Below are 13635 nucleotides of genomic sequence, written 5' to 3'. Positions count from 1 at the left end.
CACTTAATTTCTCATTTTAAAATCTAATGGAAGTCATTTTCAAGTGCAGACATTTGTCTTCTTAACAAAAAAACTGGATCAAAAGACTTCAACTTAACCAAATGTAAAATCAAAGTCGATAAAAGTTATTTGGCCTTCGTTTTTTCATGTAACATAATTTAAGTTCACACGTGAGAATTAATAAGATAATGCATGAGCCCTACTAGTTGAAGGGAAAGGATTAAAAGTGACATCAAACTAATTCAGAATTTGAATCAATTAATTATGAACAAAATGTACATAATAGAAACTAACTAATTTAGCAAAAGCATCCATTAAAAGAGCTTGCTTGCAAATTCTTCAGTGGCCTCAGTACCTTACTTGAAGAAGATGCTGCAAGAATCCTGAGTTCTGATAAACTCCTTCCCAATTGTAGAGCAACCTTCATTTCTAACAATTCTCCATTTTCTCTTCTCTCAACATCCCTCTCACCAATATTTGACTCTATTGTCTCTTCCTAAGCTTAAGAAACCGGCATTGCTACGGTACATCTCAAACACCATCCCACTTGCCCACCGTGCTCAAATGTGTTTATGACACTAGCCATGGCTCCACAATGACTCCTAGCATCACACCCAGTGAACCAAGAGGGCTGCTATTGCCCACAAAGGTTGAACCAATGGCTGCAAGGCCTGTCAACAAAGGACGGAAATCGCCACATTTTGTTCAGTTTCAAAGCTTTGTCCAACCTTGATAATCATCCAATCTTTCCTCTTCAAAACCTCAACAATGTTTCTCATTTCTTCTTCCAGCTTTGAACTCCAACCATTCCATTTTTCTTCCCTTCGAGCCATTGCTTCGCCTTTGTTGAGGCCACCACACTGCAGGCTTAACACTGGAAGGAACTTTTCGATCATTTTGCCTAGTAAAGGAAGGGGAATGCCTTGTCCAGCGCCAAACTTTCTCCAAGGCTTCATTCACATCAACAACAGGTGGTTGCCCAGGGCCACGACGTTTGAAGTTCTCCGTGAAGCTGCTTGAACAATCTAGCCGCATTTCTTTGTTCTTCAGCGAGCTGAGATGGTTGAATAGTGTTCATCATCACCAACATGCCAGTGGCCGCTCCATAAAGAAGGTAGAAGAGAGCTTGAGACCAAAAATCCTGATCCATTTACACCACTTGTGCTGCAATTCCTGTCATAGAGAAGCGGTGAGAGTGATTGATTAATGGATGATAAAAGCAGCTGGTTCCAGTTGTTCCTCTGCTCTCCAATACTCTTATGCATCTCAACTCTATCGCGACAGCCTCCATCATTTCATAAAGCTTAGAAAACACTCCTGAATCGGGAGCATCCACTCTAAGTCTTGTAGAATTATTGTAAAACTGATATTGGGCTGGACTCTTTCTCCAAATGAGTTTATTTGGAAGTTTTGGAAGAGAAAGATGGTTCAAACTCAACCTGAAATTCGGACACTCATTGTGGCTCTAACGTCTATTCTTCTATGAGAAAAATGGTGCTTGAAGCTTGACTGTCGCCATTTATAAACAATAGTTTCTTTCTAATTTTCTGGTTTTGTGTGCAGGATTTGTATGATTGTTTTTGAGGGTTTTGATAAGAGCGTGCAGTGATTTGGGTTTGAGATATGAATGTGAGTTGTGTGATATTTATACAAACAAGGTTGTGTGTTGACAAGCGAAGCGATAGAAAAGGTAGTTGAAAATTGACAAGTTCATGGCTTAAACTTGGACCTCTTCAATGTTTCTGCATGTATATTAATTTTCTCAACCACTTCTTTCAAGTCTTGGGGTTTCCTACGTTTTGACTTTCAACAGCCATTCTCGAGTAAACATTGAAACAGCCAACACAATAGTAGGACAAAACCTGCTTTGTCTTGGCTCTACTTCAACAGGCCATTGCTCATTTCGGCTAAAAACCTTAAATAAATAATTGTTTTGTTCAAGTCAATTTATAATTTTCAACTTCTGCATGCAAATTCACATGGCAATTTATTTAACAATTTGTGGTTTACTCAATTCCTCGTGGAATACCTTCCATGTACTATTATTTATATTTCAAGATAATGTCTCTGTATATGCTACCAGTTAAGCATTTGTTTAATGTATTTAATATTCCAAGAGATCTCTGCAGATCTTCATGTCAATCTCAAAAACTCCTGTGAGATGATCACTAGTTACTGCATTGTTTAATTTTACTAAAAAATATAGCCATTTTTTAAGGATATTTTGAGATATCCTTTATATATAGAATATCCTTATATTATCAAGTGTAGTCAAACAACTGGGAATTCAGAAAATGTTTTCTGCAAAATTAATCTTAAAAATCTAAAATCATCTTCAAAGGGGCAAAGATAGAGATCTTTGTTAGCGATCTCGTGAAGTTCAGCACTCTCTTTATTTTGAAGGTCACTATCTAATCTGTCATGCAGTTTAAACATTTTCAATGACATTAATATAACAGTGATGATCGAGTGATCAACTAGGATTTTTGAATGTATTACCCAAGAGGCCTAAGTTCGATTCACTTTGGTTGCTAATAGGGGTGACCAGAGAAACTCTTACCCGGTCATTAGTTCCAAAGTCTTGCAGGATTCTCGACCAATAGTTCCAAGTCTTGAGGGATTAATTAGATGCGCTCAAGTCTGGAACTCTTCTCTGTCGGTAGTTCTAGGTCCTGAAATATTAGTTGAATGCGTATAAACTGAATAGGACACCCCAGTCATTAAAAAGAAAAATAGCAAGGAATACTTTGCTCCAATTATTTGAACCAACTGCTAAAGCAAAATTGATGGTTTGCTTCATTCCAAAATAATGGCGTCTTCACTTGTATAATTTATTGATAGGACGCCCAAAACCACAAGTATGAAATTTCAAAGTTGAACGGTTGCCACCACAAGTATTGAAATTTCAAGTTGAACTGGTTGCATATTTTACCAGACATTCCTCCCAAGTTCTAAGACTTGCGTAGCTTCTGTTTTACTTTTACCTGTTACCATTTCAACTTCACATTACAAATTAAAGGGTAAAATTTTCATTTGCTAGAGTAGCTCTAGATTGAACAACGAGTTAGTTCTGTATTGAGGGTTATTCCTAGATCCTACAACATTGATAACTGGGAAATTTGGAAATATATATTATCTACTATCTAGACGAGCCCTTGTCAACGATTTAAAAAACTAATATATTATGTGATTAACTTGGAACAACCACTATCAAGCATCTCCTGAAATGCAATGGGTCATAAGGTGTTCCCCAGCAAAGGGAGTAAGAAGTTAAGAATAACCAATGGAGAAGCTTTCATATTCAGATACATTGAAAGAGATTGAGCACTTGAACTAATGTGGTTGTTTAAAAGATCCTCTGAACTACATATTAATCATGTGAGACAATTGATGCTTTCTTGTCATTTTGCTTTCGGCAATGCCATAACCTTGCTCGTAGATTCAGAAATATCCCCCTGAATAACATACAACAAACCATTTTTCCCTTGGTGTAAATTTTAGGAAGAAACACTAAAGAAATCAAAGAAATATTTACATACAGAGGAAGTGTATCAAAAGGGAAAACGAGTATTGCCAGCACACGCTACAGCGCTGTGGAAAATGACACACTGCAGAGGCACATACTGATGATTTACCCAACCCACAACTGCCAGAACTCATTTTCATTCATTAAGGTTATAAAGATATTGAAGGGATGCATATTTCATTTTAACATAGTCAATACAGAGAACATAAGCAAATACCGTCCTGCTGTATATTAACTTTCGGATACTCCTCTTGATCTTAGTTTTCACATGCATCCAAGGTCTCTCCTGCATTTCAGAGGATATGGCTATAAGAAATGTTCATACTTAGCAAGGTGTGATTCTTTAGGGGTTTGTTTGAAAAGTTGCCAAACTTAGCACAAAAGCAGAACTAAGAGTGGTAAGGAATGATTAACATATTTCTCATATGGATTTGTGATTGCTTCACATAAAGATTGAGCATTCTTGTGTAAGATTTACATATGGCGGTATTAACTTACCCTCAATAACAGCTCCATAGTAAATCATAAGAAGGTTGTTCAAGGAGAAGATGTCAATTGTTCCATACCACCTGAATTAATACAATTCAGAATTTTAGAATGGTTACTTCTTTTGTCTTCTCATTCACTTCAGCCGGATGAATGAACACTGCAATTTAACAGCTTTTGAAGTTGAAGAGAGCCATTACCTTCTTGGCAACTGTTTTTGTATCCTTCTTCCCTTTGAATATTTTATCCAATACTAGATGCAAAAAATGTCCAAATGGTCCAAGATATGCAAATCCAAAACCTGCAATTGACCATATTAGAATAGTGGCTGGAGAACAAAATATAACGACAATACATACATTCATTTAAAAACCACTATGACAGTGTAAAACCAGGCAGGCCTGAGTGCGAAATACATTAAACGGTCCACAGCTACACTCAAACCACCCCTGTGTCCAATTTTCATCGAGCAGAACTTGCTTACAAGCATACCTCTAATAACCATCTAACAAACAAGAATCCATTTACTATATGCAACCCAAAAGCCAGCATAAGCAGCCAGTTCGACAGTAAGTGGTACATACTCACAATTTGAAGTAATCAAGTGAGTCGAAGAACCAAAAATTGAATGTAAAAATAAATTATCTTCTGTATTAACTGTTTCCTGGAAATAGTTAATGTTATCCAGCCAGTTTTTAAACTTAGACAAAGCCACAAAGGTAATTGTATGAAACATCAGCAACCCACAATACAAAGAAAATAGGAAATGAACTCAGTGGACTATTGTCTTCAGACAGTGCACTAGCAAGATAAGTCTGAGATTTACCAATCAATATAATTGGAGGTCACACAATGCTAAATTGTTAATGATCATATGAACAAATGACACTGAAACAATAATATAAGCGCAATCTACTGTGCATAAATATCATCAATTAATTTGGAAACATAAAAATATAAAGATGAGATGAGAAAGATACTGACCACTTTCAGAAGTAGCCTTCTCAATTGAAGTTTCTGTATGCCAGTGAGTTTCTGAGCTATTATGTCACTGATTGCTGATAGAACTCCAGCGGTTATTGCCTGATAATATAAGTAAAAATGTCACACAATTTCCAGAAAATTATGTGTCAAAACCCATATTTCTAAAAAAAAAAAGAAAAAAAAAACAGAAGTTATAAAAATCCAATTTTTAAATTTCCTTTTATTTCCTCAACTTTCCCAGCCACCAAACAAAAAGTTATCCATAAAACAAAAAACCCATCAAAGAAGAGAAACAAAAAACAAAAAAACAAGAGAAAGGAAGAACCTTTGTTCTCAAAGGATGTTGCTGGAGCTGTATCAAGTACTGTCTCAACCCATTCTTTGCAATTGAACCCATGTTCTCACTTTCACAAAAATCTGCTGTTCAAGTTCTTTCAATCTGAAAACAGGGAAAGTGTTCTTAATTATCGCCATAGTCTTTGACTAAGGTCACTCTCTCTCTTTATTACGTCATGAATTACCTGCCTCTCTGCAAATTAAAATATCTTCCATGAGACTTGAGACGGTTTGGTGGGGCCTTTTCGTACTAAACTTTGGCGGATTGTCCAGTGATAGATGAAAGTGAATAATTAGCATTAATTGATTGTGATTCTTCGTATGTTCTTAATTCTTTTATAGAAATTTTCTCCTCCCTTTCGGGTTCGGCTCAGCAACTGGGTCAACCTCCTCGTTTCAAGGATTTAAGTATTTAAACATGTCCATGTACATATATAAATAAAATAAGCACACATAAATGGTTACGAATCTACATGTTCAATGATTCCGAGATTGTTTGTGATGTAACCATAATATATGTTTAAGGAAATATAAATAAAATATTTATAATTTTTTTTTTTAAAGTTGATTCGGGTACTATATGTAAGTCCACTATTATTTCATTAATGACTTTTTTTGTGATTGCTAATGAAGCAACAATCACTCAAGTTATAAGAGTAAAAAATTCTTTGAGAATTACTCGTTAGTCTCTTTTTAGTAGAGTTTTTTCTCTATTTTTTCTGTATATAAGTGTATATCTAATCTTTTCTTTAAGGAGGAGAGTTGCTTATTTTCAGCTCAATGTCATAAGCGTTTTTATAAGTTGTCTTGATTTGTGGAGATTTTCCCTTATCTTGATCTGTGAAGATCTTTAATCCATATCCTTAAATTTAACAGATATATAGTATCTTCTAAAGGTGGTTTAAGGTTTAGACAACTAATGTTACTTTGTCTTTGAATGCTTGTTGATTCTTTGATTGGTGTAAAGTCCGTTAAATCTTGATTGGTAGTGATGATGTCAAAATATATATATATCTATAATATATAATATATATTATATATATAGAGGAATAATGGGTTGAGTGGCATGCCCTCATGCGAACTACAAGCAACATGTGCATACTTTTCTATTACAGAATTTATAATTGAGGACTATTTGGAAAGTTCACACAAGCCAATTCCTCATAACGCAATCATCAATGCTAGATTACGGAAGTGTTCACGTCAAACTAGTATCATCCATAAGGTGAAAAGAAGGTATAGTCACGGGGAGGAAAGTTATCTTGACCGGATAGAGATTGTGAATGCCGGAATCAGTCCTATTAATTGGCCAAGTATCCCAGACAGCGGTCAATATAGTTTCAACATGCATACCGTTTCTTATTAATACTTTCAGTTATAGTTCGTTAAAATATAAATAAGATCATTGTGTCTCTGTATTTTCATTCTCAACCTGTAAAACACAATTACAATCAAAGAATCAAATACCATTCAGAGGCTTCTTTACAAGCTTCATTATTTTGTTTTTCTTCTCATGTTGTTCTTCACATAGAACAAATGCTGCCGTATCTGTCCCAAAACTCCCAAGAATCAGCTTCTCACCTGCGAAAAAACGGAATACAACTTGGTTGAGCAACTGAGGATATGAGATAATAAAAATACCAAGCTATATACCAGTAGAAAAGATTGTCCCTAGCACAGCAATACAAGAAAACAATGCTGACGACTCTACTAATTCAATGGTGACAGCCCAACTTTACGCTATCTTAGAGTCTGTTGCTGATAGAGTTGAGATGCACAACAACCTGGGCCAGCAACGTGACAACTGGAACACCCTTCTGTTGAACTCTATCAACATGATTTCTCTCACTGCTACCACCATGGCTGGTATTGATGCAACTGGTAGCGAAGGCGTTTCATCACTTTTGGCTTTGAAGTTATCATCAACTCTCTTGTTCTCTGCAGCCGCTGGGATGATGGTTATGGTGAACAAGATCCAGCCCTCACAACTCGCAGAAGAGCAACGTAACGCAACAAGATTGTTCAAGCAGCTCCAGAGAGAAATACAAACCGTCCTTGCTCTAAGGGTTCCCAGTGAAGCCGACGTGAAAGAAGCAATGGAGAAAGTTTTAGCGCTTGACCAAGCATACCCACTTCCCTTGCTAGGTAAAATGATAGAGAAGTTCCCTAAAACATTTGAGCCTGCTGTTTGGTGGCCATCAAATCACTCTCAGGCAAACAACAAAAACGCATATAAAAGAGAGCAAAGTAGCATGAATACGGAGAAAAATGGATGGGGTGAAGATCTGGAAGTGGAAATGAGAGAGATTATTGGAGTGTTAAAGACAAAAGATACAGAAGATTACATGAGACTAGGCAACTTGGCGTTGAAGATAAACAAGATTCTAGCCATCTCAGGGCCATTACTCACCGGCATTGCAGCTGTTGGGTCGGCTTTCGTGGGGTCTCCTCACGGGTCATGGGCTGCTGTTATCACGGTGGCTGCAGGCGCATTAGCTACCACAGTTAACACTTTAGAGCACGGTGGGCAAGTTGGCATGGTGTTGGAGATGTATAGAAACTGCGCTGGCTTCTTCACACTCTTGGAAGAATCAATTGAAACCACTCTCAATGAAGGTGATGTAGAGCAGAGAGAAAACGGGGAGATGTTTGAACAGAAAATAGCTCTACTGCTGGGAAGAAGCACTTCTCAGCTGAGAAATATTGCCAAGAAATCAAGTCATTGTCGCATATATGGAACCGAGGTAGAGGAGTTTGCAAGTAAACTTTTCTAATCTCGCACGAGGAGATTCAGAAATTTAGTCCATAACTGTGTATTATCATATACATTCTTTGATTTGTGATAACAAATTCTTTTTTGTAATATAATCTTTTATAGAGAAACCCTTGGATAATATCAAACTTTAATGTATAAAAAATAGATTTAAATTCTTTAAATGATAATATATTACTATTATTCTTTTTATTCACAAGCTGAATTTTCTTTTAAGTTTCAAAATTGTGTATGAGAGAGGTGATCATATATTTCATGCTTAATTTCAAATATAGAAAGTGTTGGAGTTAACAGGGACCCTAAAACTATCGATCGGATAAGAGTTTTAGTGGTCAATCCTATTAACAATCATGGGGACTCGAACTCGTCCCCACTCTCTTAAGTTAGCTTTTGGGAGTGGTTTCTACTAAAACCCCTATATTATCTTAAAATGTTATTTAATATTAAATGAAAAAAATAATCAATTTTTGCTCAATAAAATTTGTAAAATTTTGATTTTTTAACTTTGTTATCTTATATAAATCAGAATTAAAAAAAATATTAATGTGGTACCTGAAAATGTTGACGTTGATGTATAGCATGAAAGAGACAAGCCCATCTACTGCCCATGTTATTGAAACAAAGAAGAAGTACATTTTCCTCCCTTTAGTTTCGGTTTATTGTAGAGACCCCCTTCTCAATTGCTATTATTTGAAAAATACCTATGTAAATTCAACTCATTACCCGTGATTTCAGTCTAAACACATTTTAATTAATTAAAACATAATAATAAGAAATATGAGGATTTGAATTAAAATGGACTTTTGTTAATGATTTTAAAACAAATAAACTCTCATATTCTTCCAAAAATAAAGGTATTAACAAGGAGTTTCACTAAAATAAAAGAGCAAAGTAGTAAATGAACCTGTTGATGCAGACACTTTGCACCAATTAGAGGTACGTGATTGATAGTGTTAAAATCACGTAGGATGTATGCGTGATCCCTATGGATCAGCGATAGAACAGTATGATGATGAATATGCTAGAATCAACACAAAACACAAAGAACTTCTTGAAGTGTTTCGTCTACTCGTAATGTAAAGCCTACGTCCATTGTTATGTTTTAAAAGAAATTTTTAGTTTGCTTTCTGTGACTTATTTTCCATCCCTAAAAACATATTACAATTGGGTTTATATAGGGTCAGATACATGATTGAGTTGGAAACTGTTATGCCTAAAAATATAAAGGCTGACGTAAGGTCCAGTTAGCATGCAAAAGTCAGATAATGGGAATGCCGGCAGCCTGTTTCTGTCAGAATAGTGGGCACGTGCCAGGCCAGTCAAGAGCTGTGACAATCCCACGTGTCCAATCCCTGCTCCAAATCGCGCAAATCACTAAAGAAGGTGGGCAATGTGACATAAAGAAGGATTTTGCGCAGATAATCTCACCAACCCACAGATTCAGTGATGATTGCCTCGATCCATTCCTATATGAATTGAAAGCCCCTCTCTCATTGAAGGGATTCACATATTTTTACACTTGATTAACTACTCTCTCTCTCGTTAGAATTCTTAGCATTTGATACCTTGTAATATCATTGTAAAGTCAGTCAGCTAAAAGCGACATGACCCTTATCATCAATATAAGCATCAATGGACGTACGACTTGCTACCTTAGCATCCCAACCACTTTAAAAACTGTCCCCATTGCGTTTACTATCATTTTTCTTTGCATGCATGTGTGTCTTTTGGGCTAGCTCAACATTTCACACGTGTGTTTCGTTGATGTAAAAATCACGCATCAACAGTTTGACGCTAGAAGGAGGGCCTGATTTAGTGTTCATCCTTCATCAGGAGAATCTCTAGCTTACCGATCCTACAACAACAAATGGCCCGCCAACCAAAACCTGAGCAAACCAACCAGGGCGCTGAGGGGCTCCCCCAAGTTCAGGGGGACATTTCTTCCAAAAAACCTTCGGCCCTGCAAAATGCTGCAGAAGATATCCCGTCAAGTTCACAGCTTGACCCCGCTATAAGAAGCTACCTGGAGAGGTTTGACAATACTCTCCAGACGGTCAACCGAAGGTTGAACCGTTTGGACCAAGGTGTGCCATCCAAGTCAGCTGCGGCAGTGCAACCGCCAAAAACGCTTGTAGGTAGCATGAAAGTGCGGCAAAGGGAAATAGCCCGTGCTGTGAGCACTATAGCGCGTAGACGAAAGGGTAAGCAAGTGGCAAAAAACAAGCCCACGGGTTCCAAAGGGCCAGCAAACACTGACGGCGTCCCAAGCAGAATACCAGTCTCGTTGAGACTCGGTGAACGGACGCATCCCGAGCTGTCCCATGCCACGTCACAAGTGCACACCCATAAAGGTACTGGACGGGGCGATTCCTATCACCGCCAGCAAAATGATCCTGATCGTCACCGTGCGAGAGGGTCCCACACTTCGCAGGGCGGATCTTACCACCACGAAGGTCGTGAAAATACCCCGTACCTTTTGTCGCCATCACACACCTCTAGCCAGCGTGTGTCAAGAGTGGCTGGAACTGCTGGCCAAGGCGAAGAGGAGCCCGACCTCCGGACTTTCCTCAATCGTAATCGTGAGGGTCAAACTCGCATGGGTGAAAGCAATCCCCAATTGGCTCCATTGTCGCAAATTGAGGAGTTGTAGCGAGCTCTAGACAGACTAAGAGCTCATCAAAATGAACAGGGGCAGGTCGTATCTGCGTCCCCCTTCTCTCCCGAAGTGTTAGTCGCTCCACTCCCACCAGGATTCAGGATGCCCGACATGCGGGCGTTTGATGGAAATTCTGATCTGCAGGATCATTTATATGAGTTTAACGGCCTGATGGAACTTCACCCAGTCTTAGATTTAGCAAAATGCCGTTGTTTGGTAGTAACTTTGACCTCCCATGCCAAGCGGTGGTTCAGGTCGCTCCCAGCGGGATCAATCAGTTCATGGCCTCAGATGAGCGCGACGTTCCTAAGGCATTTTCAAGCAAATCGGAAGTTCTCGATGCCTTTGAGCTATCTCATCAATATAAGGCAAGAAAGGGATGAATCCCTCCAGTCCTACATTGACCGTTTCCACAGAGAACTCAACAAGGTGGCTCATGCTCCCGAAGAGTCTGTTCAGACTCTCATCATAGTCGGAGTTCGTCCACAAACCAACCTGTGGAAAGAATTATAGGCTGAGGACGATGTTTCCCTCCTAGGATTCTATAACCTTGCAGAGAAGTACCTTCGGATAGAAAATTCATTGGCAACACTCCGTCGTCGTGACGCCGGCACTTCGGGCAGTGCCCCTGGTCGGGGTGAAAGTAGAAGAGCTGATCGCAGAGGGGACACTGATGATTAGCAAAAAGGAAAGAAACCTCACTACGAGCACAAAAAGTCTTATGCTCCTATCCCTCGTCGCGATCGCGATAGAAACCAATATACTCCACTGAACGCATCTGTATCGGCTATTCTTGATAAATCCGAGGAGGCCAGCCTGCTCGGAGAGCCCGAGCCTATGAAAACTCTCGTGACAGCCAGAAATAATAAAAAATATTGTCGCTTCCATCGGGACAATGGGCATCATACAGATGAGTGCCGAACTCTAAAGCAAGCAATCGAAGAGCTCATTAAGAAGGGGCATTTTAAGGAGTATATTGATGACTCCACTCCCGTGCAAGAGAAAAGTTAAGGGGAGCAAGGAAAGAAGCGTCGTGATCACAAAAGGTATAGCAGTGTCAATATAATCTTTGGAAGGCCGCACCTCACGGGGAACACGCGAGGTGCCCTGGAGAGATATGCCCGCGAAGCTCATCACGACCCAATCACGGTGATGAACACGTTGCAGCGACCACAAAAGGTTTGCAAGGAGGAGCCGATCGCCTTCTCCGAAAATGATGCAGCTCATTTGTATCATCCTCACGACGACGCTCTTGTGATCACGCCCCTCATAGGGCACCATAACGTCTGTAAAATGCTAGCGGACAATGGAAGCGCTGTGAACAGTCTGTTTAAGGACGCTTTCGAAAGAATGAACTTAGACGAGGCCGACCTAAAGCCCGCCTCGATCCCTCTTTATGGTTTTACAGGGGACCACCTGATCCCCAAGGGAACGATCCAACTCCCAGTCATGTTGGTTGACTATGACGAAGTGACTAAGGTTACTGAATTCTTGGTCGTGGACTGCCATCTACCTTCAATGGGATCCTGGGGCGACCTCTGTTGAGAAACTTCAAGGCAGTCACTTCTATTTACCATCTAAAGATGAAGTTCCCCACCTCGACAGGGATAGGGGAAGTAAGTTAGCGGATCTCAAAGTGCATCTCGTGACTGTTACATAAAAGCAGTGCAGATGGCGTGCAGAGGGAAAGGCATCTCGCGTTGTATTCCCTGACAGGCTATGACGATCAGCTAGATCGAGCCATAGCCTAGCCCAGCAGAGGATAATATAGATCCTCAAATATAGGAAAACCCTTCTAGCGGCCCAGTTGGGGATTTGTCCGAAGTGTCGATTGACCTGAAGGAGTCGAGCCGAGTGTTAAGGATTGGGAGCAGCTTTAACCCCCAGCTCGCCTCCGAGCTGATCAGCTTCCTGAAAGAAAATATCGATGTGTTTGCCTGGTCGCACGTAGATATGGTCGTGATCAGCCCGAACATCATTTGTCATGCGTTAAACATCGACAGCGAAGCCAAGCCAGTTCGCCAAAAAAGAAGAGCAATGGATCTGGAGCGATATGTCGCCTTAAAATTAGATGTGGATAACCTTCTCCGAAACGAGTCTATCCGAGAGGCACTCTACTCGACCTAGGTTGCCAACCCGATTCTGGTGAAAAAGCCAAATGGAAAGTGGCGAACCTGTGTCGACTTCAGCGACCTCAACAAAGTCTGTCATAAAGACAACTTCTCCCTGTCGAGAATTGACCAGCTTGTGGATGCCACCTCGGGGCACGAGCTGCTAAGTTTTATGGACGTGTACTCGAGATATAATCAAATTATGATGCCAGACGAAGAGCATACGTCTTCTATTATAGACCGGGGGCTGTATTGCTACAAAGTTATGCCCTTCGACCTCAAGAATGCTGGCGCAACCTGTCAGCGATTGGTTAACCGGATGTTCTCCGACTAGATCGGTAAGACAATGGAGGTCTATGTGGATGACATGCTGGTCAAATCCCATGTCGCTTCAAATCATATAGCACATCTCGTTGAGATGTTTGATATCCTCCAACTGTACAGAATGAAGCTGAATCCTCTCAAGTGTTCGTTCAGAGTATCTCAGGTAAATTCCTAGGATACATGGTTAACCGGCGGAGAATAGAAATCAACCCCGAGAAAATTCAAGCTCTGCTCGATATGGAAAGTCCGACCAATAAAAAACAGGTTATGAGTCTTAATGGGCTAATAACGGCACTAAGCCGCTTCATATCGAGGCTAACAGATCACTGCTTACCGTTCTTCAATGTTCTGAAGGCCAATAAGAAGTTCGAGTGGAATCTCGAGTGCGAACAAGCATTCCAAAGTATAAAAGAACACCTCGGGAAACCACCTCTCCTGT

The 13635-nt window shown here is 39.7% G+C and overlaps 3 pseudogenes; 1 reads left to right on the top strand and 2 right to left on the bottom strand.

Annotated features, from left to right (window-relative positions):
- Window positions 1-314: 314 nt before the first annotated feature.
- On the bottom strand, window positions 315-2994 carry LOC116133371 (annotated as a pseudogene).
- Window positions 2995-3370: 376 nt separating this feature from the next.
- On the bottom strand, window positions 3371-5514 carry LOC116133370 (annotated as a pseudogene).
- A 1101-nt stretch (window positions 5515-6615) lies between these two features.
- Window positions 6616-8212, top strand: LOC116133369 (annotated as a pseudogene).
- The last annotated feature ends 5423 nt before the right edge of the window (window positions 8213-13635 follow it).

The sequence above is a fragment of the Pistacia vera genome, unplaced genomic scaffold, assembly GCF_008641045.1.
Source record: "Pistacia vera cultivar Batoury unplaced genomic scaffold, PisVer_v2 Contig269, whole genome shotgun sequence".
Classification (NCBI taxonomy): Eukaryota; Viridiplantae; Streptophyta; class Magnoliopsida; order Sapindales; family Anacardiaceae; genus Pistacia; species Pistacia vera.
The sequence above is the reverse complement of the archived record's forward strand: the minus strand, read 5'-3'. Positions and strand labels throughout refer to the sequence as shown.